This window comes from Bufo bufo, chromosome 3, assembly GCF_905171765.1.
Source record: "Bufo bufo chromosome 3, aBufBuf1.1, whole genome shotgun sequence".
NCBI lineage: Eukaryota > Metazoa > Chordata > Amphibia > Anura > Bufonidae > Bufo > Bufo bufo.
Genome location: NC_053391.1, coordinates 168,565,609 through 168,593,377, shown reverse-complemented (window position 1 = coordinate 168,593,377; position 27,769 = coordinate 168,565,609). Strand labels below are relative to the sequence as shown.

Below are 27,769 nucleotides of genomic sequence, written 5' to 3'. Positions count from 1 at the left end.
CCAAACAGTATAGTACAATTGGTAATGAGGTGTACTGTCCTGCGTCCGTTCTGGGCCCTAGGATTCCGCTTACCCGGGATGGCCACCAAGCTCTCAGCAACCGTGCGGCCTTGCTTGATGATAAGGCTTCTTGTCCACACACAGGAAATGGTCTTCCTGGGATAACCTCTCTTTCAAAGAGCTGGATCCAGTAAGGGGACAACAGCTACTCTCCTTCCTTTGAGTGTCCATTCACTGCCGGACATCCGCGAGCCAGGATGGAATCGGATTCAGTCCCTCATAGCACACTCCTTTCACCATGTCAGATCAACACTTCCTTGTTCACACAGAAGCAGCTTGCAAGAGTCATCATCTGCTTTGCATATGCAGATCCCAGAGTGTGCTGACTGTGCTGAAAAACAGTGGCCTCTAGTGCCCGGAATGCCAAATGACAGCTCCAATACAATTTAAACATAAACATTATACAGGCAGAGCTTATCCACAATCTAACACCCTCACTCCTCTGGTGACGAGAGTCAAAAGGTGTGTATCATTATTTCTTTATTGAAAGGTGACGCTCAATCCTGGGCCTTTTCTTTGCCAATCGGATCCCAATCCCTCCAGTCGGTGGATAATTTTTTCAGAGCCTTGGGACTTATTTATGACGACCCAGACCGAGTTTCTCTGGCTGAATCTATGTTGCACGGCTTGCAACAGGGAAATCGGTCTGCTGAGTCCTATTGCTCTGAATTCAGGAGGTGGCAACTGATTCTGAGTGGAATGACCCTGCTCTCCGGAGTCAGTTCTGTCAGGGGCTATCTGAGAGACTAAAAGATGCCCTAGCACTCCATGAAAATCCTGTTTCATTAGAAGCTGCCATGTCTCTTGAGGTACGAATTTGATAGAGGTCTGAGGGAAAGGTGTAAGACTCCGTTCTCTTGGGACGTATTACCTGAAGGGAGGTCGGTCCCCTCTGACACTCGGGTTACTGAGACACCTGAGCCCATGTTTGGAGATGAACCTATGCAATTGGGACGGGTCTCCCCTGGTGATAAGAACTTCAGGGCTAAAAAGAGACTCAGTTTTTTTGTGGTAAAGAGGGTCATTTTGTTAATGTTTGTCCCTATGTAAAATATCAAGGCAAGTATAAAAAAAAAAAGGAGTTACCAATAAGTTTTGTTCTCTAAGGCTACAGGCACACGACTGTATGTGTTTTGCGGTCCGCAAATTGCGGATCCGCAAAAAAAATGGATGATGTTGCGTATGGCATCTGTTTTTTTTGCGGATCCGTTATTTTTGCAGATCCATTGTAATAATGCCTATCCTTGTCCGCAAACTAGAAAAAAATAGGACATGGACTATTTTTTTTGCGGAGCAACGGAACGGACATACTGATGCGGACAGCACACGATGTGCTGTCCACATTTTTTGCGGACCCATTGAAATGAATGGGTCCGCATCATATCCGCAAAAAAAAACGGAACGGACACGGAAACAAAATACGGTCGTGTGCATGAGGCCTTACTCTTGGCAGACTATTTGGGGAATCTGAGAACATGCTCTTGTCTTTTACTGGTAGTACCCGTTTTCTCCTGCCTGCCAGGGTGGTGCTAGATTCTAAAAATATTGATGTGGTGGTATTTTTGGACAGCGGGCAGGGGTTAACCTTGTGGATTACCAGCTTTCCCTGATGCATGGTTTTAAATCTAATGCACTGGACAAAGAGATCTCAGTGTTCGCTATTGATTCTGCCGCCCTTTCTCAAAAATCTTTGACTGAACATAACCCTACCATTGATTGGCAAGCGAGACAGATCAAGGGCTGGAGTGATTACTGTATGGACAACTGTCTCGTCGCATCTCTTGCTGGGTTATCCACTAAGATGTTACCCTAGTTTCTCTCAGATTTTTCTGATATGTTCACTGAGAGTGTGGATCGGGAGTTGCCACCTCATAGAGAATATGATTGTCCTGTCTGATTCCCGGAGCGAAGTTGCCAAAGTTTCGGTTGTATAACCTTTCTGAACCCCAAAGAGTTGCTATATGAAAGTATATTACTGAGAGTTTGGCAAAGGGACACATCACATTATCTAAGTCACCTATGGCGGCAGGGTTTTTTTTTGCAAAGAAAAAAGATGGGACATTGAGACCGTGTCAAGATTTCTGAGAGTTGAAATCACTATCCATGATCCTTATCCCCTTCCCCAATCCCAGATTTGTTCAAACAGATTGTTGGAGCTAAGGTGTTTTCTAAATTAGACCTAAGAGGGGCATATAATCTGGTAAGAATCAGAGAGGGGGATGAATGGAAGACAGCTTTTAATACTCCTGTGGGACATTTTGAGAACTTGGTCATGCCTTTTGTTTGATCAATGCCCCGGCAGTATTTCAACATTTCATCAATGGCATTTTTCATCATTTGGTGGGAAGGTTTGTTGTCGTATACCTGGATGACATATTGATTTACTCGCCCGAAATGGGGAGTCATCAGGATCATTTGAGACAAGTCTTGCTGATCCTCCAGGAGAAAAAGTTATATGCCAAGCTAGAAAAATGTGTGTTTGCTGTTCAAGAGATTTCTTTTCTGGGTTACCTGCCTTCCGCTTCGGGCTTTCACATGGATCCCGAAAAGGTTTGTGCGGTCTTGGAATGGGATTTGCCCGAGAATCAAAAAGCGCTTATGAGGTTTTTGGGGTTTACCAATTACTACAGAAGATGAATCTTGAATTATTCCACTGTTGTCAAACCTCTGACTGACATGACTAAGAAAGGGGTGGATTTCTCTGTCTGGTCGGAAGAGGCGTTACATGCTTTTTCCACTAAAATAAATGTTTTTCTTCTGCTCCCATTTTGTTGCAGCCTGATGTGTCTCAGCCATTTATTGTTGAGGTGGACACATCAGAAGTGGGAGTTGGTGCAGTTCTGTCGCAGGGTCCTTCTCCTGGCAAATGGTGCCCTTGTGCTTTTTTTGTTTTCGAAAAACTCTCTTCTGCTGAGAGAAATTATGATGTTGGCAATAGAGAGTTGCTGACCATTAAGTTGGCCTTTGAGGAATGGCGGCATTGGTTAGAAGGAGTGATTCATCCCATTACTGTATTTACCGATCATAAAAATCTGGCCTACCTGGAGTCGGCTAAATGTTTGAACCCAAAGCAGGCCAGATGGTCTTTGTTTTTTACCAGATTTAATTTCATTGTCACTTTTCGCCCTGGGGTCAATATTCCCTGGGGGGGGGGGTTTGAAACTGAGGATCCTGGTCCGATTTTGGCTGTTGGGGTGGTTGTATCCTGAACTGGAGGCGAGGGGGTTGGAAGTTCAGGGAGAGGCACCTGATTCTTGACACCCTGGGAGCAGATCCACTGTTGATCTTATTTCTCGGAGATTCTGGTGGCTGGGTTTACGTAAGAGTGTTGAGGGCTATGTGGCAGCTTGTGAGACCTGTTCACGTGCCAAGGTGACTCATACTTGGCCCTCAGGATCTCTTCTTCCTTTGTCCATCCCATCCCGTCCCTGGACGGACTTGTCCATGGACTTTATCACCGATTTCCCAGTTCTTCGGGGATGACAGTGATTTTGGTGGTGGTCGACCGCTTCAGTAAGATGGCACACTTTATTCCATTTTCTGGTTTACCCAATGCCAAAACTCTGGCTCGGACATTTGTTGATAACATTGTGAAATTACAAAGCATTCCATCTGATGTGGTGTCTGATAGAGGGACTCAATTTGTGTCTAGATTCTGGAAGGTTTTCTGTACTCGCCCGGGGATTAGTTTGTCCTTCTCTTAGACTTTTCACCCTCAGTTGAACGGACAAACTGAACGCACTAACCAGAATCTGGAGACATATTAGAGGTGTTTTGCTGCTGAGAATCAGGAGGAGTGGTCCTCATTTTTGTCTTTAGCTGAATTTGCTTTGAATAACCGTCGTCAGGAGTCCACTGATAAGTCACTATTTTTTAGTGCATATGGGTTTCACCCTCATTTTGGTACATTCTCTGGGAATTGTTCCTCCGGTATACCTTATGAGGAGAGATTTGCTTCTTCCTTATCATCTATCTAGCGGAAAATTCTAATCAATTTAGATGGGCGATAAGTATAAACGTATGGCTGACAAGAAACGTGTGTCTGATCCAGACCTGAATGTGGGTGATTTGGTGTGTTGTCCACTAAGAACATTAAGTTGAAGGTGCCATCCTGGAAGGTCCAAGATTTATTGGTCTATAAACGATCTCTGCCATTATTAATCCGGTTTCTTTTCGCCTTGAACTACCGCAGGCTTGGAAGATCCATAATGTCTTCCATAAATCTTTGTTAAAGAGTTATGTGGAACCTGCTGAACCATCTTCCTTGCCACCTCCACCTGTCTTGGTTGACGGGAATCTGGAGTTTCAAATTTCCAGAGTTGTTGACTATCGTGTCCTTCGGGGTTCCCTTCAATACCTCGTTCATTGGAAAGGTTATGGTCCGGAGGAGAGAATGTGGGTCCCGGCAACTGATGTGAATGCCAGTCGGGTTCTGAAGGCCTTTCACAGAGCCCACCCTAATAAAGTTGGTCCTGGGTGCACGGAAGTCACTCGTAGAAGGGGGGGTACTGTCACTGCTGGCCCTGGGAGAGTGTCATGGCCTATGGTGTGCGCTGTGACACTGTTGCTACACTTACGGTTGCCCACGGCAACGTGTTGCTGTGTGAGCATGCGGTGGCAGTTTCTCGGCCTTCTGGGTGATTGCCGTGACATGGTTGTCACGCATGTTGTTGCCTGCGGCAACGTGTAGCTTTCCATGCTTGTGTGTGCGCTTCCCCTTTAAGTGGCTTCCTCCCCTTGTCTGGTGTTGGAAGGGTTAACTTCCTTCCTAGTGTTTTAACACTGGGTTTATGTGTGTGTGGGTGTGGCTGCTTGGGCTAGTTATCCTCTCCTGGATGCCTGAAGCTGGGGGGTACTCCAGCCATGGTGTATGCTGGAGCTATCTTCCTGGCATATTCCATCTGTCCAGTGAGGTGTCACGGAACCATGAACCAGACGTACAACAAGAGATAAGTGAAAATAAGAAGGCTTTATTGAAAATAAAGCTGTAAAGGAAAAGTCCAAACGGATGGTGAAACCGAGCAGAGTCTTTGCGAAGCCAGAGGTCAGGAACCAGAAGGGTAGTGTCACGGATGGTGTACAGGAAACAAGATGATACAAATAACATACGATGACTCACTGGATCCACAACTAAGGAACAAAAAGGGAGACCCCTGCAATCGACCTGCCGCTCTCCCTTATTGCTCAGCCTATGCGACCACTCTAAAGGTGAATGGGCGCATATCCACGTACCTCGGCTATCTGAACCTGAAGGCCCTACAATAGTGAGGGGACACGACCACCGGCTCCCTACACAGACACGGAGGAAGTCAGGGTCACCTGGATCCAGACAACAGAAAATCATAAATACTAAAACAACACTTATCTGCAGACGAACTGAGAACTGGTAGTTGGGAGCTGAAGACAGCATGCACACTCATTCCAGGAAGTTGTATCAGCCACACCCAACTACCTTATGGGGGAGAATATAAAGGGAGGTAATGAGTCTGACTGCATGACAGCTGAGATAGCCTAACGAGGTGAGGAACAGAAACCAAAACAAAGAAACTCAAGGGGGAGGATCTGAACGGCTCCTGTCAGAACTTCTCAGCTGTCTGCTTGTGACAGTACCCCTCCCTCTAGGAGTGGACTCCGGACACTCAGGGCCCACCTTCTCAGGATGGGACCTATGGAAAGCCCTGATGAGGCGAGAGGCCTTAATGTCCGTCACTGGGAGCCACATCCTCTCCTCAGGACCATAACCCTCCCAATGAACGAGGTACTGGAGGGAACCGCGGACAAGACGAGAATCCACAATCCTAGAAACCTGAAATTCAAGATTCCCATCAACCATAATCGGAGGAGGAGGCAAAGGTGAGGGTACAATAGGTTGAACATAAGGTTTCAATAAGGACTTATGGAAAACATTATGGATCTTCCAAGTCTGAGGAAGATCAAGACGGTAGGCAACAGGATTGATGACAGACAGGATCTTGTAAGGCCCAATAAACCTAGGACCCAACTTCCAGGAGGGAACCTTCAATTTGATATTCTTGGTAGACAGCCACACCAAATCACCAACATTCAGGTCCGGACCAGGCATACGTCTCTTATCCGCCACACGCTTATATCTCTCACTCATATTCTTTAGATTATCCTGAATATTTTGCCAAATAGATGACAAAGACGAGGAGAATCTGTCCTCATCAGGCAAACCAGAAGAGCCCTCTCCAGAGAAAGTCCCAAACTGCGGATGAAACCCATATGCACCAAAAAATGGTGACTTATCAGAGGACTCCTGACGACGGTTATTTAAAGCAAACTCAGCAAGGGACAAAAACGAACACCAATCCTCCTGATTCTCCGCCACAAAACAGCGCAGATATGTCTCCAGATTCTGATTGACACGCTCTGTCTGGCCATTCGACTGCGGATGGAAAGCAGAAGAGAATGACAAGCGAACCCCCAAGCGAGAACAGAAAGCCTTCCAGAATCTGGAAACAAACTGCGTGCCCCTATCAGAGACTATGTCAGAAGGAATCCCATGCAATTTGACAATGTGGTCAACAAATGCCTGCGCCAGCGTCTTAGCATTGGGCAAACCGGGAAAAGGGATAAAGTGCACCATTTTGCTAAAACGGTCCACCACCACCAGAATCACAGACTTCCCCGAGGAACGAGGCAAGTCCGTTATGAAGTCCATGGACAGATGTGTCCAAGGACGGGAAAGAATGGGCAAAGGAAGGAGAGGACCTGATGGCCGTGAGTGAGGGACCTTGGCACGAGCGCAAGTCTCGCAAGCTGCCACAAAACCCTCAACCGACTTACGAAGCGCAGGCCACCAGAATCTCCGAGCAATGAGATCCAGTGTGGCTCTTGTCCCCGGGTGCCCAGCAAGGACCGTATCATGGTGTTCTTTAAAAATCTTGTGTCTCAAAGCGAGAGGCACAAACAACCTCCCAGGAGGACAAAGATCAGGAGCTTCTGACTGGGCTGCCTGCACCTCTGCCTCCAATTCAGGAAAAAGAGCAGAGACCACCACACCTTCAGCTAAAATGGGACCCGGGTCTTCAAAATTCCCACCTCCCGGGAAACAACGTGACAGGGCATCTGCCTTCACATTCTTAACCCCAGGGCGGAACGTAACAACAAAATTAAACCTTGAAAAGAACAAAGACCATCTGGCCTGTCTCGGGTTCAGACGCTTGGCTGACTCCAAGTAGGCCAGATTTTTATGGTCAGTAAACACGGTAATAGGGTGTCTGGCTCCCTCTAGCCAATGGCGCCATTCTTCAAAAGCCAACTTGATGGCCAACAATTCCCTATCTCCCACATCATAATTTCTCTCTGCGGAGGAGAGCTTCTTTGAGAAAAAGGCACACGGTTGCCATTTGGCAGGAGAGGAACCCTGAGACAAGACCGCCCCCACCCCTACCTCAGAAGCATCAACCTCAACTATGAAGGGTAAGGAAACATCAGGTTGTACTAGAATGGGAGCAGAAGCAAAACTCTCCTTGATATCAGAAAAGGCCTTACGCGCCTCTACCGACCAGGAAGAAAAATCTACCCCCTTTCTGGTCATATCCGTGAGTGGTTTAACAACAGAGGAATAATTCAAAATAAATTTCCTGTAATAATTAGCAAAGCCCAAAAAACGCATCAGCGCCTTCTGATTCTCAGGAAGCTCCCACTCAAGCACAGCGCGGACCTTCTCGGGGTCCATGCGAAAACCAGAAGCGGAGACAAGAAACCCCAGAAATTGGATCTCTGGAACCGCAAACACACATTTTTCCAGTTTCGCGTATAATTTATTCTCCCGCAGGATGAGTAAGACCTGACATAAGTGTTCCTTATGAGATTTGAAATCAGGAGAAAAAATCAAAATGTCATCCAAATACACTAATACAAATTTTCCCATTAAATGATAAAAAATGCTGTTGACGAAATGCTGAAAAACGGCTGGGGCATTCATCAAACCAAAAGGCATAACTAAATTCTCAAAATGGCCCTCAGGGGTATTGAAAGCCGTCTTCCATTCGTCTCCTTCTCTGACCCTAACCAGGTTGTATGCCCCTCTTAGGTCTAATTTGGAAAAGACTTTCGCCCCAACAACCTGGTTAAACAAATCTGGGATTAAAGGAAGCGGATACGGATCACGAATAGTGATACTGTTCAGCTCCCTGAAATCCAGACAAGGTCTTAAAGAACCATCTTTTTTCTTAACAAAGAAAAAACCAGCGGCAACAGGTGACTTTGAGGGTCGTATGTGTCCTTTTCTCAGACTCTCAGAGATATAAGCACGCATCGCGACCCTCTCAGGTTGGGAAAGATTGTATAAACGAGATTTAGGCAGCTTGGCACCTGGGATGAGATCAATAGGGCAATCATACTCCCTGTGCGGAGGCAAATCCTGAACTCCACTCTCAGAGAAAACATCCAAAAATTCAGAGAGGAAAGGTGGTACAGTTTTAGTAGAAACCTCAGAAATAGATGTTATGAGGCAATTCTCTCTGCAAAAGTCACTCCAACCATTTATTTGCCTCGCTGGCCAATCAATGGTGGGGTTATGTTTAGAGAGCCAGGGTAGCCCCAACACTAGAGGAGTAGGCAAACCGCTAAGGACGAAACATGACACATCCTCAACATGAGTATCATTCACAATTAAACGGATATTGTGAACTATGCCCTTTAATGATTTCTGAGAAAGTGGAGCTGAATCAATAGAAAAAACAGGAATATTTTTTCGCAAAGTGCAAACCTGGAAACCATGAGTTATTGCAAATTGGTTATCAATGAGGTTGACAGCTGCTCCACTATCCACAAAAATCTCACAAAAAAAGCTCTTGCTCTCTAGCGCCACCCTAGCGGGCAGGACAAAACGGGAACTACAAGCAAAAGACAATTCTTCAATTTCCGCCTCAACCCTGCCAATAGTAACAGACGGAATATTCTTAAAAGATTTCTTCCTTTTTGTCTCTTTATTACTCCCAGAAAACTGCCTGAATCTCCTAGAGGGACAAACATTTGCCAGATGATTTATACCTCCACAACAAAAGCAAACCCTCCCCTGCGGGCTGAATCCTCTATTGTCAGAGGCAATCAACCCCAGCTGCATGGGCTCCTGCTCAGAAGGGGCTGACAGCGACTGAGACCCCTGTGCACAGAATGACACCGCTGCACTGTCCCGGGACTGAGCATGATAAGAAGGAGAAATCTCTCCTCTTTCTCTAAGACGCCTGTCAATACGAACAGCCTGAGACATAGCAGAATTCAAGGAGGTAGGTCTTTCATGAAAGGCAAATGCATCTTTCAATCCCTCAGAAAGACCATAACAAAATTGACTTCGGAGTGCAGCATCATTCCAACCCGTATCTGCTGCCCATCTCCGAAATTCTGAGCAGTATATCTCTGCGGATTGTTTACCCTGGCATAACAGACGTAGTCTAGACTCAGCCAGAGCAATACGATCCGGATCATCATATATCTGACCCAGGGCTAAAAAGAATTCATCCACTGAACGGAGGGGTTGTGCCCTCTCCGGCAGCGAAAAGGCCCAGGACTGAGCATTACCCCTGAGCAGCGATATAATGATGCCCACCCTTCGTTCTTCATCACCGGAAGAATGGGGAAGAAGGCGAAAATGGAGTTTGCAGGCCTCTCTAAAACGTACAAAATTCTCACTACCCCCGGAAAACGTATCCGGGAGCGAAATCTTAGGCTCAGCACAAACTCCATGAACGCAAGCTGAACCGGTCACTTGAAACTGAGAAAAAGTCTTACGGAGATCAGCTACCTCCAAAGCAAGACCCTGAAAGCGTTCAGCCAAAAGTGAAACCGGATCCATGCTAGACGGTTTTGGTGGCTGATAATGTCACGGATGGTGTACAGGAAACAAGATGATACAAATAACATACGATGACTCACTGGATCCACAACTAAGGAACAAAAAGGGAGACCCCTGCAATCGACCTGCCGCTCTCCCTTATTGCTCAGCCTATGCGACCACTCTAAAGGTGAATGGGCGCATATCCACGTACCTCGGCTATCTGAACCTGAAGGCCCTACAATAGTGAGGGGACACGACCACCGGCTCCCTACACAGACACGGAGGAAGTCAGGGTCACCTGGATCCAGACAACAGAAAATCATAAATACTAAAACAACACTTATCTGCAGACGAACTGAGAACTGGTAGTTGGGAGCTGAAGACAGCATGCACACTCATTCCAGGAAGTTGTATCAGCCACACCCAACTACCTTATGGGGGAGAATATAAAGGGAGGTAATGAGTCTGACTGCATGACAGCTGAGATAGCCTAACGAGGTGAGGAACAGAAACCAAAACAAAGAAACTCAAGGGGGAGGATCTGAACGGCTCCTGTCAGAACTTCTCAGCTGTCTGCTTGTGACAGGTAGTCAGACGAAGCCAGGATCAGGAACCAGCAGGGTAGTCAGACGAAGCCAGGATCAGGAACCAGCAGGGTAGTCAGACGAAGCCAGGATCAGGAACCAGAAGCAGCAGCAGTCTTAGAAGCATGTGAACACAAGAGGACCAAGCAAGGAACTGAAGCCACAGACCTCCTATATATATGAGCTAGGCATCCAGCTCCTCCCAGTGGGAAGGAGGAGCCGCAGGGTGGAAGGCTACAAGAAACCCAGAAACCAAGATGGCCGCCAGCACATGTCAAACGAAGGAGAACAGCAAGAAGGTAAGACCATGACAGTACCTCCCCCTCAAGGGCCCCTCCTCCGCGGAGCACAAAACGGTTTCTGAGGGAAGCGTGCGTGGAAGGCTCGGAGCAAGGCAGGAGCATGGACATCTGCGGAGGGAACCCAGGAACGCTCCTCTGGACCATAACCACGCCAATGGACCAAAAACTGCAACCGACCGCGGACCAGGCGTGAGTCCAGGATATTGCTCACCTCATATTCCTCACGATTGCCCACTTGGACCGGACGAGGCCGAGGAACCGAGGAAGTGAAACGATTACACACCAGTGGCTTCAACAGGGAGACATGAAACACGTTGGAGATCCGCATGCCAGGAGGAAGCGCAAGGGCATAGGCTACCTGGTTTACCCTGCGAAGCACTCGGAAGGGACCAACAAAGCGAGGCGCCAGCTTGGGAGTGGGCACTCGAAGGTTGAGGTTGCGGGTGGACAACCATACACGGTCTCCGACCTGGTAGGAAGGAGCAGGCGCTCGTCTGCGATCAGCCTGGAGTCTCTGGCGCTGCGCAGAGACCTCAAGGGACTTCTGGATCTGTACCCAAGAAGCACGTAGGACGGAAAGGTGATCCTCCACAGCCGGAATATCCTGGGGAAAGAATACCTCCGGTAACACGGCAGGTTGGAACCCATAATTGGCCATGAAGGGAGACGTCCCAGAGGAAGAGTTCACCGCCGTGTTCCTGGCAAACTCAGCCCAAGGCAGGAGGTCAACCCAATTGTCTTGGTGATCGGAGACATAGCAACGAAGGAATTGCTCCAAGGCCTGATTGGATCGTTCTGCGGCCCCATTGGACTGAGGGTGGTAGGCCGAGGAGAAGGAGAGATGAATCCCCAACTGGGAGCAAAAGGCGCGCCAGAACCTGGACACAAACTGACTCCCCCGATCCGACACAATCTCCTTGGGCAAACCGTGCAACCGGAAGACCTCCCTGGCAAAAATCGTGGCCAACTCTTGTGCAGAGGGTAACTTCTTGAGAGGAACACAGTGGCACATTTTGGAAAACCGATCCACAATCATGAGAATGACCGTATGGCCTCGGGATGCAGGGAGGTCCACAATGAAATCCATCCCCAGGTGTGACCATGGGCGCTCCCCGGTGGCTATGGGTTGCAGAAGGCCCAACGGAAGGTGCCGAGGGGACTTACTCTGGGCACAAACGGAGCATGCCGCTACATATGCGGCGATGTCGGAACGTAGGGAAGGCCACTAGAACAGACGTGAAACAGCCCAGGACAGCTGATTCTTTCCAGGATGCCCCGCGGTCTTGGAGTTATGGTAGGTTCGCAACAACCGAGTGCGCAACTCCTCAGGCACAAAACATCTGCCGTTGGGTCTCCCAGAGGGAGCACCAGATTGAGCCGCCAGAATCTGCTCACCCAGGGGAGAGGTCAGGCTGGTGCGAATGGCGGCCAGGATCTGATTCGGAGGTATGACCGAAGTCGGAATCGACTCCTCCCTGGACAGCTCGGAGTACTGCCGTGATAAGGCATCCGCCCTGATGTTCTTGGAACCGGGTAGGTAGGAGACCACGTAATTAAAACGTGACAAGAACAGAGCCCATCTGGCCTGACGTGGTGTCAATCTCTTGGCCTCAGAAAGGTAGGTCAGATTCTTGTGGTCCGTCAGGATGAGAACCGGAACCACCGAACCCTCGAGCAAGTGCCTCCATTCTTTAAGGGCCTGCACGATGGCCAATAACTCCCTGTCACCAATCTGATAGTTGCACTCCGCGGAAGACAGTTTCCGGGAGTAAAACCCACAAGGAAGCAGAGGACCCTCTGGTGTTCTACGCTGAGACAGAAGGGCGCCTACTCCCGTCTCAGACGCGTCCACCTCGAGGACAAAGGGCAACCCAGGGTTGGGATGTGACAGAATCGGAGCCGACACAAAGGCGGACTTTAGGGCCTCAAAAGCTCGGATGGCCTCGAGCGGCCAGACCTGGGAATTACTGCCCTTCCTGGTCAGATCCGTGAGAGGCTTGGCCAGCATGGAAAAGTCCCTGATGAACTTCCGATAATAATTGGCGAAGCCCAAAAAGCGCTGCAGGGAACGAAGACCACTGGGCTGGGGCCACTGTAAGACAGCCGAAACCTTCTCAGGATCCATGGAGAACCCCTCAGCGGAAATGATGTAACCTAAGAAGGTTACCTGGGATCGGTGAAATTCGCATTTCTCAAGCTTACCGAACAGCTTGTTCTCTCGTAACCGTTGCAACACTCGTCTGACATCCAGAATGTGGCCCTCCATGGATTCAGAATATACCAAGATGTCATCCAAATAGACCACCACACAATGCTGCAACAGGTCACGGAAAACATCGTTGATGAATTCCTGAAAGACTGCGGGCGCATTGCACAACCCAAAGGGCATAACCAAGGATTCGTAATGACCGGTCCTGGTGTTAAACGCGGTCTTCCACTCATCGCCCGCCTTGATCCTTACCAGGTTATATGCCGCCCTCAGGTCGAGTTTGGTAAAGACCGTGGCCCCTTTAAGGCGATCGAACAGCTCGGAAATCAAGGGTATCGGGTAAGCGTTCTTGATCGTGATGCGATTGAGACCCCTGTAATCGATGCAAGGCCTCAACTCACCGCCCTTCTTTTTCACAAAGAAAAATCCAGCCCCTGCCGGGGACGAAGATTTGCGAATGTGTCCGCGTGAAAGCGCCTCCCTCACGTACTCCTCCATGGCCTCATTCTCCGCTACCGACAGTGGATAGACTTTGCCACGAGGAGGAACGGCACCAGATTGTAACTCTATGGCACAATCGTATGGGCGGTGCGGAGGTAGGGCAACCTTAAAGGAAGGTCTCTCCCTGAGTCTGGTGTCAATCAAAATCAGGAAAGAAATAAGAGACTCGAGCTCAACTGGTAGGTCCTTAGCTGCAACCTCATCCTTCAAGGCATCCGAGAGACCATGAGAGAAAGCAGCGACCAGAGCCTCATTATTCCAGCCCACCTCTGCTGCCAGGGTACGAAACTCAATGGCGTATTCAGCTACGGATCGTGAACCCTGTCTGATGGACATAAGGAGCTTCGCAGCAGAGGCAGCACGAGCCGGCACATCGAATACCTTCCGAAGAGAAGCAACAAAACCGGAAAACTCGGCAACCACCGGATTGTTGTTCTCCCATAAAGGGCTGGCCCAGGCCAAGGCCTTGTCCGAGAGCAGCGAGATCAAGAAGCCCACCTTTGATCTCTCAGTGGGAAAGGCATGTGGCAGCAACTCGAAATAAATGCCCACCTGGTTAAGGAAACCTCGGCACTGAGTTGGCTCTCCCCCAAAGCGCTGTGGAAGAGGGGCAGAACCGGTCATACCCCGAAACACCGCAGGCGCAACAACAGGTGTCGGGGTAGACTCTGGCGCAACAACCGGAGCGGCAGTAGGAGCGAGCCCAGGAGCGACAACCGACCCATCGGCAACGGGAGCGAAATGAGCCGTGCGTTCAAGCAGGGTTTGCAACGCCACAGCGAACCGACCCAACAGGTGATCCTGCTGATCAAGTCTGGCAACCAGCGTGGGTAGCGAGGATGGCCCTGTACCGTCAGAATTCATGGCTTGGTCCTAATGTCACGGAACCATGAACCAGACGTACAACAAGAGATAAGTGAAAATAAGAAGGCTTTATTGAAAATAAAGCTGTAAAGGAAAAGTCCAAACGGATGGTGAAACCGAGCAGAGTCTTTGCGAAGCCAGAGGTCAGGAACCAGAAGGGTAGTCAGACGAAGCCAGGATCAGGAACCAGCAGGGTAGTCAGACGAAGCCAGGATCAGGAACCAGCAGGGTAGTCAGACGAAGCCAGGATCAGGAACCAGAAGCAGCAGCAGTCTTAGAAGCATGTGAACACAAGAGGACCAAGCAAGGAACTGAAGCCACAGACCTCCTATATATATGAGCTAGGCATCCAGCTCCTCCCAGTGGGAAGGAGGAGCCGCAGGGTGGAAGGCTACAAGAAACCCAGAAACCAAGATGGCCGCCAGCACATGTCAAACGAAGGAGAACAGCAAGAAGGTAAGACCATGACATGAGGGCCACCCTTGTGGTCATAGAAGATGTTTTTATGGTGTCTTATGTTTATTGCAGCTATGGGTGTCCTGGGTCCCTGTGTGGTTTGTGGTGTGTGCTGTGTCCTTAATGTTTGTGTGGACACCAGCACTTGTGCACGGGTTCCAGTCAGTGTGTCTGTGGCAGGTAAGTGTATTACTGGTCTCGCTTACCTGCCATCTTTATAGCTGTATGTGTTCCCCTCTCCTTGCAGCCTCGCCTCAGATAGAGACTCCTGTTCCTCCATTACTGGGATGAACAGGTTGTCTCTCCCCTGCTCCTAAGTGAAATCTAAAAACTAGTAACTCCCACAACCATAATAATCCAATCAACAGTTAGATTGATTGACACACCTACATAAAATCGAATCACAATGAGGCTATATCTAACTACCCAGCTGTTTCAAATGGATATATGCAAATATAGCACATTCACCTGTATGGAGGAGTCGAGGGTAGGCATCGGCATGGCGTCTGGCATCCCAATGTTGAAGGTGCGCATGTCCATGTGCGTCATCAAGCAGTGGCCGGCTCACGTCATTCAGCCGCGACCACATGTGACGTAGCTAGGTGACGCGAAACAAAGGAGGCAGTGTGGCAACCAATAGGGTGCGTCCGCACCACCGACGTCACTAATCGGCGTGCAGGACATGTGATCGGAGAAACATCCAAAACACAACCACATAGCCGTAATATTCTGTATCGTGTCATGTTACTATACTAGAATTCCGCCATGCCGATGTGTAGACAGGATCCTCCAATGAGCGATCTCAGTCAAATCACATTGAAATGAGTGTAGATGTATAGCAAATACTGTAAAAAGTCATCATGTTATAAATCACCATATTTAGATGGGCAAATATATAGGTGTGCAGCAACTATTGAACAGTTTCTTTAAAGTGGTATATTCAAGTTATTATGGTGAAACATAAAAACATATATTACATAACAGATGAGAGTCTAGCTGATTCCTGCCACATTGAACTCGAGATAGAGTCCAAATGGCTGTAGGGACCTCAGCGTATAAATCCATTTGAGTTCTTTTTTTCTCAGTATGGCGTCCTTATCTCCCACTCTACGTAGGAAACCCACACTGTCTATCACCCTAAAGCGTAGTTGGTTCACAGAGTGTCCGGCCTCAACAAAATGTTTAGCTACAGGCTTATCCATGTTTTTCTTGCGAATAGTGCTCTTATGTTTATTAATACGTTCCATAGTAGTCTCTCCTATATAGGTGAGGCTGCAGGGGCACTGGATGGCATATATTACGTCACGTGATCTACAGGTGTAATTACCATTTATTTTATATTTTTTACCACTATAAGGGTGAAAAAAAATGGTCCCCTTTAAGGACATTGCCACAATTGCAGCAAGACAAACATGGATAAGTGCCATTCTTACGTGGAGCAAGCAATTTTTGTACAGTCCTAGATTGGACTCAAATGGATTTATACGCTGAGGTCCCTACAGCCATTTGGACTCAATCTCGAGTTTAATGTGGCAGGAATCAGCTAGACTCTCAACTGTTATGTAATATATGTTTTTATGTTTCACCATAATAACTTGAATATACCACTTTAAAGAAACTGTTCAATAGTTGCTGCACACCTATATATTTGCCCATCTAAATATGGTGATTTATAACATGATGACTTTTTACAGTATTTGCTATACATCTACACTCATTTCAATGTGATTTGACTGAGATCGCTCATTGGAGGATCCTGGCTACACATCGGCATGGCGGAATTCTAGTATAGTAACATGACGCGATACAGAATATTACGGCTATGTGGTTGTGTATTGGATGTTTCTCCGATCACATGTCCTGCACGCCGATTAGTGACGTCGGTGGTGCGGACGCACCCTATTGGTTGCCACACTGCCTCCTTTGTTTCGCGTCGCCTAGCTACGTCACATGTGGTCGCGGCTGAATGACGCGAGCCGGCCACTGCTTGATGACGCACATGGACATGCGCACCTTCAACATTGGGACGCCAGACACCATGCCGATGCCTACCCTCGACTCCTCCATACAGGTGAATGTGCTATATTTGCATATATCCATTTGAAACAGCTGGGGAGTTAGATATAGCCTCATTGTGATTCGATTTTATGTACAAACCGGATTCCAAAAAAGTTGGGACACTAAACAAATTGTGAATAAAAACTGAATGCAATGATGTGGAGATGGCAAATGTCAATATTTTATTTGTAATAGAACGTAGATGACAGATCAAACGTTTAATCCGAGTTAATGTATCTTTTTAAAGGAAAAATACGTTGATTCCAATTTTCACGGTGTCAACAAATCCCAATAAAGTTGGGACAAGTAGCAATAAGAGGCTGGAAAAAGTAAATTTGAGCATAACGAAGAGCTGGAAGACCAATTAACACTAATTAGGTCAATTGGCAACATGATTGGGTATAAAAAGAGATTCTCAGAGTGGCAGTGTCTCTCAGAAGCCAAGATGGGTAGAGGATCACCAATTCCCACAATGTTGCGCAGAAAGATAGTGGAGCAATATCAGAAAAGTGTTACCCAGCGAAAAATTGCAAAGACTTTGCATCTATCATCATCAACTGTGCATAACATCATCCAAAGATTCAGAGAATCTGGAACAATCTCTGTGCGTAAGGGTCAAGGCCGTAAAACCATACTGGATGCCCATGATCTCCGGGCCCTTAAACGACACTGCACCACAAACAGGAATGCTACTGTAAAGGAAATCACAGAATAGGCTCAGGAATACTTCCAGAAACCATTGTCAGTGAACACAATCCACCGTGCCATCCGCCGTTGCCAGCTGAAAATCTACAGTGCAAAGAAGAAGCCATTTCTAAGCAAGATCCACAAGCTCAGGCGTTTTCACTGGGCCAGGGATCATTTAAAATGGAGTGTGGCAAAATGGAAGACTGTTCTGTGGTCAGACGAGTCACAATTCGAAGTTCTTTTTGGAAATCTGGGACGCCATGTCATCCGGACCAAAGAGGACAAGGACAACCCAAGTTGTTATCAACGCTCAGTTCAGAAGCCTGCATCTCTGATGGTATGGGGTTGCATGAGTGCATGTGGCATGGGCAGCTTGCAAGTCTGGAAATGCACCATCAATGCAGAAAAATATATTCAGGTTCTAGAACAACATATGCTCCCATCCAGACGTCATCTCTTTCAGGGAAGACCCTGCATTTTTCAACAAGATAATGTCAGACCACATTCTGCATCAATCACAACATCATGGCTGCGTAGGAGAAGGATCCGGGTACTGAAATGGCCAGTCTGCAGTCCAGATCTTTCACCTATAGAGAACATTTGGCGCATCATAAAGCGGAAGGTGCAACAAAGAAGGCCCAAGACAATTGAACAGTTAGAGGCCTGTATTAGACAAGAATGGGAGAGCATTCCTATTTCTAAACTTGAGAAACTGGTCTCCTCGGTTCCCAGACGTCTGTTGAGTGTTGTAAGAAGAAGGGGAGATGCCACACAGTGGTGAAAATGGCCTTATCCCAACTTTTTTGGGATTTGTTGACACCATGAAATTCTGATTCAACATATTTTTCCCTTAAAATGGTACATTTTCTCAGTTTAAACCTTTGTTCCGTGATTTACCGTATTTTTTGCCCAATAAGACGCACCGGCCCATAAGACGCACCTAGGTTTTTGGGGAGGAAAATAAGAAAAAATATTTTTTAACCACAAGGTGTGCTTTTGGTGGGTTTGGAACTAATGGTGGTCTGTGGATGACGGACATTGTTATGGGGGGGATCTGTGGATGACGGACATTGTTATGGGGGGGGATCTGTGGATGACAGACACTGTTATGGGGGGATCTGTGGATGACGGACACTGTTATGGGGGGATCTGTGGATGACGGACACTGTTATGGGGGGATCTGTGGATGACGGACACTGTTATGGGGGGATCTGTGGATGACGGACACTGTTATGGGGGGGATCTGTGGATGACGGACACTGTTATGGGGGGATCTGTGGATGACGGACACTGTTATGGGAGGATCTGTGGATGACGGACACTGTTATGGGAGGATCTGTGGATGACGGACACTGTTATGGGGGGATCTGTGGATGACGGACACTTATGGGGGATCTGTGGATGACGGACACTTATGGGGGGATCTGTGGATGACGGACACTTATGGGGGATCTGTGGATGACAGACACTTATGGGGGATCTGTGGATGACGGACACTTATGGGGGGATCTGTGGATGACGGACACTTATGGGGGGATCTGTGGATGACGGACACTTATGGGGGATCTGTGGATGACGGACAGTTATGGGGGAATCTGTGGATGACGGACACTTATGGGGGGGATCTGTGGATGACGGACACTTATGGGGGGGATCTGTGGATGACGGACACTTATGGGGGGATCTGTGGATGACGGACACTGTTACAGGGGGGAATCTGTGGCTGGCACTGTTACGGGGGGGGATCTGTGGATGGCACTGTTACAGGGGGGGATCTGTGGATGGCACCGTTACAGGGTGGGATCTGTTGATGGCACTGTTATATATGTGCCATCCACAGACCCCCCCCAGCCCATAACAAAGCCATCCACAGACCCCCACCCCTTAACTGTGCCATCCACAGATTCTGTGTGCCCCCCCCCCTCCCTCCCAGTATACAAATATAAAATGTATTATTGAATTAAAAGTTATTATACATGCCCCCCTCACTCCTAATAGTACCGTATATCCTAATTGCTTCTGTATAATGCCGGCAGGCGGGCCGGGCGGCCGGCGCGTCACTCACTGACGTCACTTGCCCTGCCTGCCGGCATTATACAGAAGCAATTAGGATATACGGTACTATTAGGAGTGAGGGGGGCATGTTTAATAACTTTTAATTCAATAATACATTTTAGATTAGAATACCGGAGAGGTGGGGCGGGGCTATAGTACAGTGACCGCACCGCCCCGCCGCTATTGCCGGCCCCCAGCTCCTCCTCCCAGTCCCTCCCCCGGCCCCCGCTCCGTACATCGCATCCAGCAATGTTAAAACTGTCAGCATTCGCCCCATAAGACGCAGGGGCATTTTCCTCCCATTTTTGGGGAGGAAAAAGTGCGTCTTATGGGGCGAAAAATACGGTATGTTCTATTCTGAATAAAATATTAGAAGTTGGCACCTCCACATCATTGCATTCAGTTTTTATTCACGATTTGTATAGTGTCCCAACTTTTTTGGAATCCGGTTTGTAGGTGTGTCAATCGATCTAACTGTTGATTGGATTATTATGATTGTGGGAGTTACTAGTTTTTAGATTTATATGTTGGCTTTCGCATTTGTCACATATGCTTGACAAAGGCTACACTTAGCCGAAACGTTGCCACTGTTTGTACACTATGCTGTGAAGTTTTCGATAATAAAGAAGAACCTGCTGGATATGCTGCTGTGGCCTTCTATTTTTACCATTTACTTGTGGACCGCGTTGGATCTGTGGTCTCCTGCCCAGCTGTTGCATGATTTCCACCATTGCTCTGCATAAGCCGTATGCAGTGCTGCTCCTGAACCTACATTTTTCCTGCTCCTAAGTGAGGGATTACCAGGGCGACTTAGGGTTTCTAGGTATCCTGAGTATGAGTCGTCCTACCATCGGGGTCCATTAATACAGTGAGGAGTCAGGGAGAGGATTAGGGACGCAGTAGGAGGTGACCTGCTCCCTTATTAATCCTTTTGGCCAGGCTGATCCCCTTTTTCCCTTTGACACCGCACGGTGGGGGGGGGTCCCCCACTCCCCGTCATGACAGAGAGATCTTAGAAGTTAAAATAGACGGAAGACTCAGAAGTCTATCTGACAGATCTCTTTTGTTTTCATTGTTGCTGACAGGTTTCCACCCCTTCGCAGATGCTGCTCATTATCAGTCAGGTAACTCTTTATATGTTCTGCCTCTCACTTGTTTCCCTGCGGCTGATAGCTCTTCTGTGGAGTGCTCTGCTATTGTGGTGTTCTCCTGTTCCAGTTACATCTCAAGCTAAGTCCTTTACCTTTTCTTGGTGTGTCTATCCAGACTAGGCCTCAGGGAGACACTAGCACCTTCAGTTTGGAAGGAGCCGGTTGCCTCTTTCCATGTTCCCTAAACTGAGGGTTTGGTGCAGTGTTTCAGCAGTCTCAGGTTCCTGTGCATGTGCATTTCTACCATTGAGATTTGCACATGTTGTTAGCAGCTTAGGGAGAGTATCTGGGGATGCTAGTGGGTGACCTCTTTATTCCCTAGGTTTGGGGCCTAGTCTGTTGTTGTTTAGTTGTGGTTCCCTTTGGTTGTCTCTCTTTCCCCATACTTCCCGTGACAAACAGGCTGGAAGAGGCAGTGGGGTGGCAAAAGGTACAAGGCCCTCAATGGTTCCACGGAGCACCTCCTTGCGTAAATCTCCCTTGCCAAGGGGTAGGTGTTCGGCAGTATGGCGCTTTTTTGAGGAAAGTGCGGACGACAAAAGAATAGTAGTTTGCAACCTGTGCCACACCAAAATGAGCCAGGGCGTGAAGACTAGCAACCTCACCACCACTAGCATGATCCGCCACATGGCATCAAAGCACCTTAATAGATGGGACGAACGCCTGGGTCCACAATCTGTTTCTGCGGTTCACACCACTCCCTCCTCTTCCCCTGTGTTACATGCTGGCCAATCCCCTGTCCAAGACGCAGGCCCGGATGCCTCCAGCCCTGCACCTGGACCTTTGCAAGCACCATCAGCGACCACATCCACTTCCCTGTCCCAGCGCAGCGTCCAAATGTCATTACCCCAGGCATTTGAATGCAAGCACAAATACCCAGCAACCCACCCAGAGGCCATAGCACTAAATGCGCAGCTTTCCAAATTATTGGCCCTGGAAATGTTGCCATTTAGGCTTGTGGACACTGAGGCCTACCACAGCCTGATGTCGGATGCCGTCCCTCGTTACGCAGTCCTTAGATGCCACTATTTTTCAAGGTGTGCTACACCAACATGTGTCCCTTAACATCACACATGCCCTGACCAACGCAGTTACTGTGGAAGGTCCACTTAACCCCGGATACATGGACAAGTGCATTCGGCAAGGGACACTACATTTCCCTGACAGCACACTTGGTAAATGTTGTGGAGGCCGGGAGCGAGTCGTACCCTGGGATGGCAAAGGTGCTATCGAAACCAAGGATTGTGGGCCCTACGTCAATCAGGGATTCCGCCAGCATCTACGTTAGTGGCTCCAAACCCACTTATCCTTCTCCGCCGCCTCCTCCACTTCCACCTACGAATTATCCACGTGCAGCACCAGTCAGTCATCGGTTGAGAGCTGGAAGCAGTGTAGCACTGCAGTGGGGAAGCGGCAACAGGCCGTGCTGAAGCTGATCTGCCTAGGTGACAAACAGCACACCGCGGCAGAGCTGTGGCAGGGGAAAAGAGACCAGACTGAGCTACCTAGAACCAGGCATGGTTGTGTCTGATAATGGCCGTAACTTGGTGGCGGCTTTGAAGCTGGGAAATCTTAGACACATCCCATGCCTTGCCCACATATTCAACCTTATGGTTCAGTGGTTTCTAAAAACATACCCTAATTTGCCTGAGCTACTGGTGAAGGTGCGCCACGTGTGTGCACATTTCCGCAAGTCACCAACAGCTTCAGCCGATCTGTCAACGCTGCAGCAGCACTTGAAATTGCCAGTTCACTGGCTGTTGTGCGACGTGAGCACGCGCTGGAACTCTACGTTCCACATGTTGGCCAGGCTTTGTGAGCAGCAGAGGGCAGTTGTGGAATACCAGCTGCAACATGGTCGTTTCCTTTCCAGTCAGCTTTCGCTATTCACAAGTGAGGAGTGGGCATGGATGTCTGACCACTGTAAGGTTTTACGCAACTTTGAGGAATCAACACAGATGGTGAGCGGCGATAACGCTATTATCAACATCACCATCCCACTTCTGTGTCTTCTCAAACGCTCGCTGCTCACAATTAAGGATGAAGCTTTGCATGTGGAAGAGGTTGAAATGGGGGAAGACATCACACAGGTTGATGATAGCCAGACCACCCTCAGTTCGTCTTCTCAGTGCAAATTGGACGCTAAAGATGAGGAGTAGGAGGAGCAGGAGACCGTTGCCTCCGCTACAGAGGGTAATAACCATGGAAATTTAATTCCATCTGTTCTGCATGGGTGAGAAGAAGAGGAGGAAGAGGATGAGGAGATTGGGAGTGATCCTCCTGATGACAACAGCGAAGTCTCGCCTGTTGGTACTCTGGCACACATGGCTGACTTTATCTTAGGTGGCCTTTCCCACGACCTGTGCATTTTACGCATTTTAAACAACGCAGATTACTGGTTGTTCACCTTTCTCGACCCCCGCTACAAAGAGAACTTCTCATCGCTCATTCCTCTAGTGGAGAGGACGAGCAAAATGGTGCAATACCAGAAAATCCTTCTTGAAAAATTGCTCCAAAATATTCCATCTGACAACGCTAGTGGCAGAGTCCGTACTTCCTCGGTCAACCGAGGAGAAGAGACAAGGGGAACACACAGCAGTTCAAAAAGAGGCAGGGCAACACCCTTCAAAGCCTGGGACAGTTTCAGGACACCCCACCAGCACAATCACCTTGATGTGCGGCCTACTGCCACAAGGAGAGAAAGATTTTTGAAGATGATGGAGTACATAGCAGACCATGTCAGCATCCTCAATGATTCCTCAGTGCCTTACAACTACTGGGTGTCCAAGCTGGACACGTGGCACGAACTGGCGCTCTACGCTTTGGAGGTGCTGGCCTGCCCTGCCGCCAGCGTTTTGTCTGAGCGTGTATTTAGTGCTGCTGGTGGCATTATAACAGATAAACGTATCTGCCTTTGGGGGCGTGGCCAACTTCCGGCATGAGCGCATGCATCTGAGTGTAGCTCCGAGTCCCGTTAAGAATCCTGCTCCATCCTGATTAAATAACAGCTGCAAAAATAGAGTGGCAGGTGCAGAAGAGGAGGGGAACCACCTGCAGGAGGAAGATGAGCCCAAGCAAGGCACAAGCCGCGGCGGATCGGCTCAAAGAATATGCCAGAGCCGAAAGCCAACATGGCGCCGCGACTCCATCTAACACGCGCGCCCCAGCGACTTGTGGCAACCCGAACCTACAACAAGACCCTCCCAGCGAGGAAGAACCCGAACTCTCGCCTAAAGTAGCTCATGAGCAACTAATGGCTGCTATTTCTATGTGTCAGACCTCCCTCACAAGTAAAATCGAGGATGTGAAGGTGGATGTTGGGCTCCTCAGACACGATGTGCAGCACCTGAGAGAGAGGGCGAGACAGACGGAGCACAGGGTATCTGAGCTGGAGGATATCACTAGTGATGAGCGGCAGGGGTCATATTCGAATTCGCGATATTTCGCGAATATTTTGTAGAATATTCGTCAAAAATTTGCAAATTCGAAAATTCACGATTTTTTTTTTACTAAAAAAATCGGAAAGGTAATGATTGTGTAATATGCGAATTTTTGGAATTTGAATTTTCGGATTCGATTTTTTTATTGCGAATTTTTCAACTTACAATTATTAGACAAAGAAGATTATAGCACTATATTAGCTAAATTGTTCTATATTCGATTTTTTCGAATATTCTCTATATTGCTATAACTTAGTTTTTTCGAATATTCGTAATATTCTAAAACAAGAATATTTAGCAATATAGCGAATATTAAAAAAAAACGAATATAGAGCAAAATTCGCAAACACTACTACTCCTAAAGTCAAGTATATTGCAGCCTTCTTATTGGCCCACAAGCTAGAAGCAGTGAAGGATCCTGTGTACTGATAAAAAAAAAAAAAAAAAAATCGAAAAAAAGCAAATAATAAATAAATAAAAAAAAATGTATTAAAATATTCGAAATTATGAATATATATAACTAGATTCAAAATATTCGCGAATTTTCGAAGTACCTATGTTCGCAATAAAAATTCGAAATTTGAATATTCGTGATCAACACTAGATATCACCCGACCTATTCAAGCTAAACTGTTGGATCTGGAGAAGAAAGTACATCTGTGGCAGCAGAAATGTGACGATCTGGAGAATAGATCCAGACGTAATAATGTTCGAATTCTAGGCTTTCCGGAAAGAGCAAAAGGATCGGATCCGGCCACCTTCATAGAAAAATGGTTCAAGACCATGTTCCCTGAGGCCGCGTTTTCGGCGACATACGCCGGGGAGATGGCTCACAGAGTCCCGGCAAGACCTCCTCCCCCAGGTGCTCCTTCCAGACCCCTGCTAGCCAGACTCCTGAACTGGAAGGATAGGAATCTGCTACTCAACCTGGCCAGATCCGCGCAGGACATATCTTACAATAACTCAAGGATATCACTGTTTCCCGACTTCTCGGCGGAGTTACAGAAAAAGAGATCCACCTTTGTTGCCGTCAAGAGAAAGCTCAGAGAGCTGAATATTCAGTACTCCATGTCGTATCCTGCCTGGCTTCGGATTGTGGATGGCGGGAAATCCTTATTTTTCAATGATCCGAGGGAAGCTGACGAGTGGGTAGCCAGCAGCCCGGGACACTGATCCGAATTTTTTTTTTGTATTGTTTGGGACACCTGGACTCTATTTCAACTACCTGCTCCAAACCGACTTTAGGAGGACACTTACCTGTTTAAAGATAGACTCCGCTTACAGATGCGTATTCTGGGTATCGTATGAATCCCATGGTCATATATCCAAGACATGCGGAGTAGTCAGTTATTTGTAATGTTTCTATGCTGCATTCGTACTAGTTGATATATGGCTGTTTAATAGCACATGGCACCTGGACTCACCCAGCGAATACCTGCACTGGGATAACATCTAAATACACCGTGCAGGTCCCCGAGTATATGGCCATGATTGAAGCAGGCCTTGAGTCTGTCTAGTATGTTTATGTAATGTTTCTAACGTTAGGTATTCCAATTTATGTATGTTTGCTATGGTGGTACTTACACAGATCTATAGTAATGGTGGCAAAGATAGGGGATCTGAGAATCTATTTACATAGTAACATAGTAACATAGTACATAAGGCCGAAAAAAGACATTTGTCCATCCAGTTCGGCCTGTTATCCTGCAAGTTGATCCAGAGGAAGGCAAAAAACCCTGTGAGGTAGAAGCCAATTTTCTCCACTTTAGGGGAATAAAAAATTCCTTCCCGAATCCAATCATGCAATCAGAATAACTCCCTGGATCAACGACCCCTCTCTAGTAGCTATAGCCTGTAATATTATTAAGCTCCAGAAATACGTCCAGGCCCCTCTTCAATTCCTTTATTGTACTCACCATCACCACCTCCTCAGTCAGAGAGTTCCATAGTCTCACTGCTCTTACCGTAAAGAATCCTCTTTTATGTTTGTGTACAAACCTTCTTTCCTCCAGACGCAGAGGATGTCCCCTCGTCACAGTAACAGTCCTGGGGATAAATAGCTGATGGGATAGATCTCTGTACTGACCTCTGATATATTTATACATATTAATTAGATCTCCCCTCAGTCGTCTTTTTTCTAAAGTGAATAACCCTAATTTTGATAATCTTTCAGGGTACTGTAGTTGCCCCATTCCAGTTATTACTTTAGTTGCCCTCCTCTGAACCCTCTCCAGCTCTGCTATGTCTGCCTTGTTTACAGGAGCCCAGAACTGTACACAGTACTCCATGTGTGGTCTGACTAGCGATTTGTAAAGTGGTAGGACTATGTTCATATCACGGGAATCTATGCCCCTTCTGATGCAACCCATTATCTTATTGGCCTTGGCAGCAGCTGCCTGACACTGGTTTTTGCTGCTTAGTTTGCTGTTTATTAAAATTCCTAGATCCTTTTCCATGTCAGTGTTACCGAGTGTTTTACCATTTAGTATGTACGGGTGACTTGCATTTTTCCTTCCCATGTGCATAACTTTACATTTATCAGTGTTAAACCTCATCTGCCACTTATCTGTCCAAGCCTCCAATCTATCCAGATCCCTCTGTAGTAGTATACTGTCCTCATCAGTGTAAATTACTTTACACAGTTTAGTGTCATCTGCGAAAATTGAAATTTTACTATGCAAGCCTTCTACAAGATCATTAATAAATATATTGAAGAGAATAGGGCCCAATACTGACCCCTGAGGTACTCCACTAGTGACAGTGACCCAATCTGAGTGTGTACCGTTAATAACCACCCTCTGTTTTCTATCACTCAGCCAGTTACTTACCCACATACAGATGTTTTCTCCCAGTCCGAGCATTCTCATTTTATATACTAACCTTTTATGTGGTACAGTGTCAAATGCTTTGGAGAAGTCCAGATATACGACTTCCATTGATTCGCCGCTGTCAAGTCTAGAACTTACCTCCTCATAGAAACTGATTAAATTAGTCTGACATGACCGATCCCTCACGAAGCCATGCTGATATGGCGTTATTTGCTTATTTCCGTTGAGATGCTCTAATATAGCATCTCTCAGAAAACCTTCAAACAGTTTACCCACAACAGATGTTAAACTTACCGGCCTATAGTTTCCAGGCTCTGTTTTTGGCCCCTTTTTGAATATTGGCACCACATATGCCACGCGCCAATCCTGTGGGACATTCCCTGTCAGTATAGAGTCTGCAAATAAGAAATAAGGGTCTCTTTCCCCCTCATTACTCTTTAAAGGGCCAACACCTTCAGATTTATACTTTTTAACATTTATATAATTGAAGAACATTTTAGGGTTAGTTTTACTCTCTTTGGCAATTAATCTCTCGGTCTCTAGTTTGGCCGCTTTTATTTGTTTTTTACATGTTCTATTTTTTTCCTTATAGTTTTTCAGTGCTTTAAAGGAATAATACTTATGCAATTTATGGTGTTTAAGTTAACATGACGGGGCTAACGGTCATGTCGTGGAATGTGAGAGGATTGGGCGGACCTAGGAAAAGGATTGCTGTGTTTTCGCATGTGCGCCGGCTTGCTCCACATATCCTTGGCCTGCAGGAGACCCA

General features: G+C 47.4%; 1 long non-coding RNA gene across 1 annotated transcript; it reads left to right on the top strand.

The window, feature by feature from the left end:
- The first annotated feature begins 267 nt into the window (after nucleotides 1-267).
- LOC120993286 lies at nucleotides 268-27,469 on the top strand. The gene is made up of 4 exons (XR_005777195.1): nucleotides 268-505; nucleotides 20,405-20,413; nucleotides 24,968-24,972; nucleotides 27,459-27,469. It is a non-coding gene; the product is annotated as an uncharacterized LOC120993286 (long non-coding RNA).
- Nucleotides 27,470-27,769: the final 300 nt, after the last annotated feature.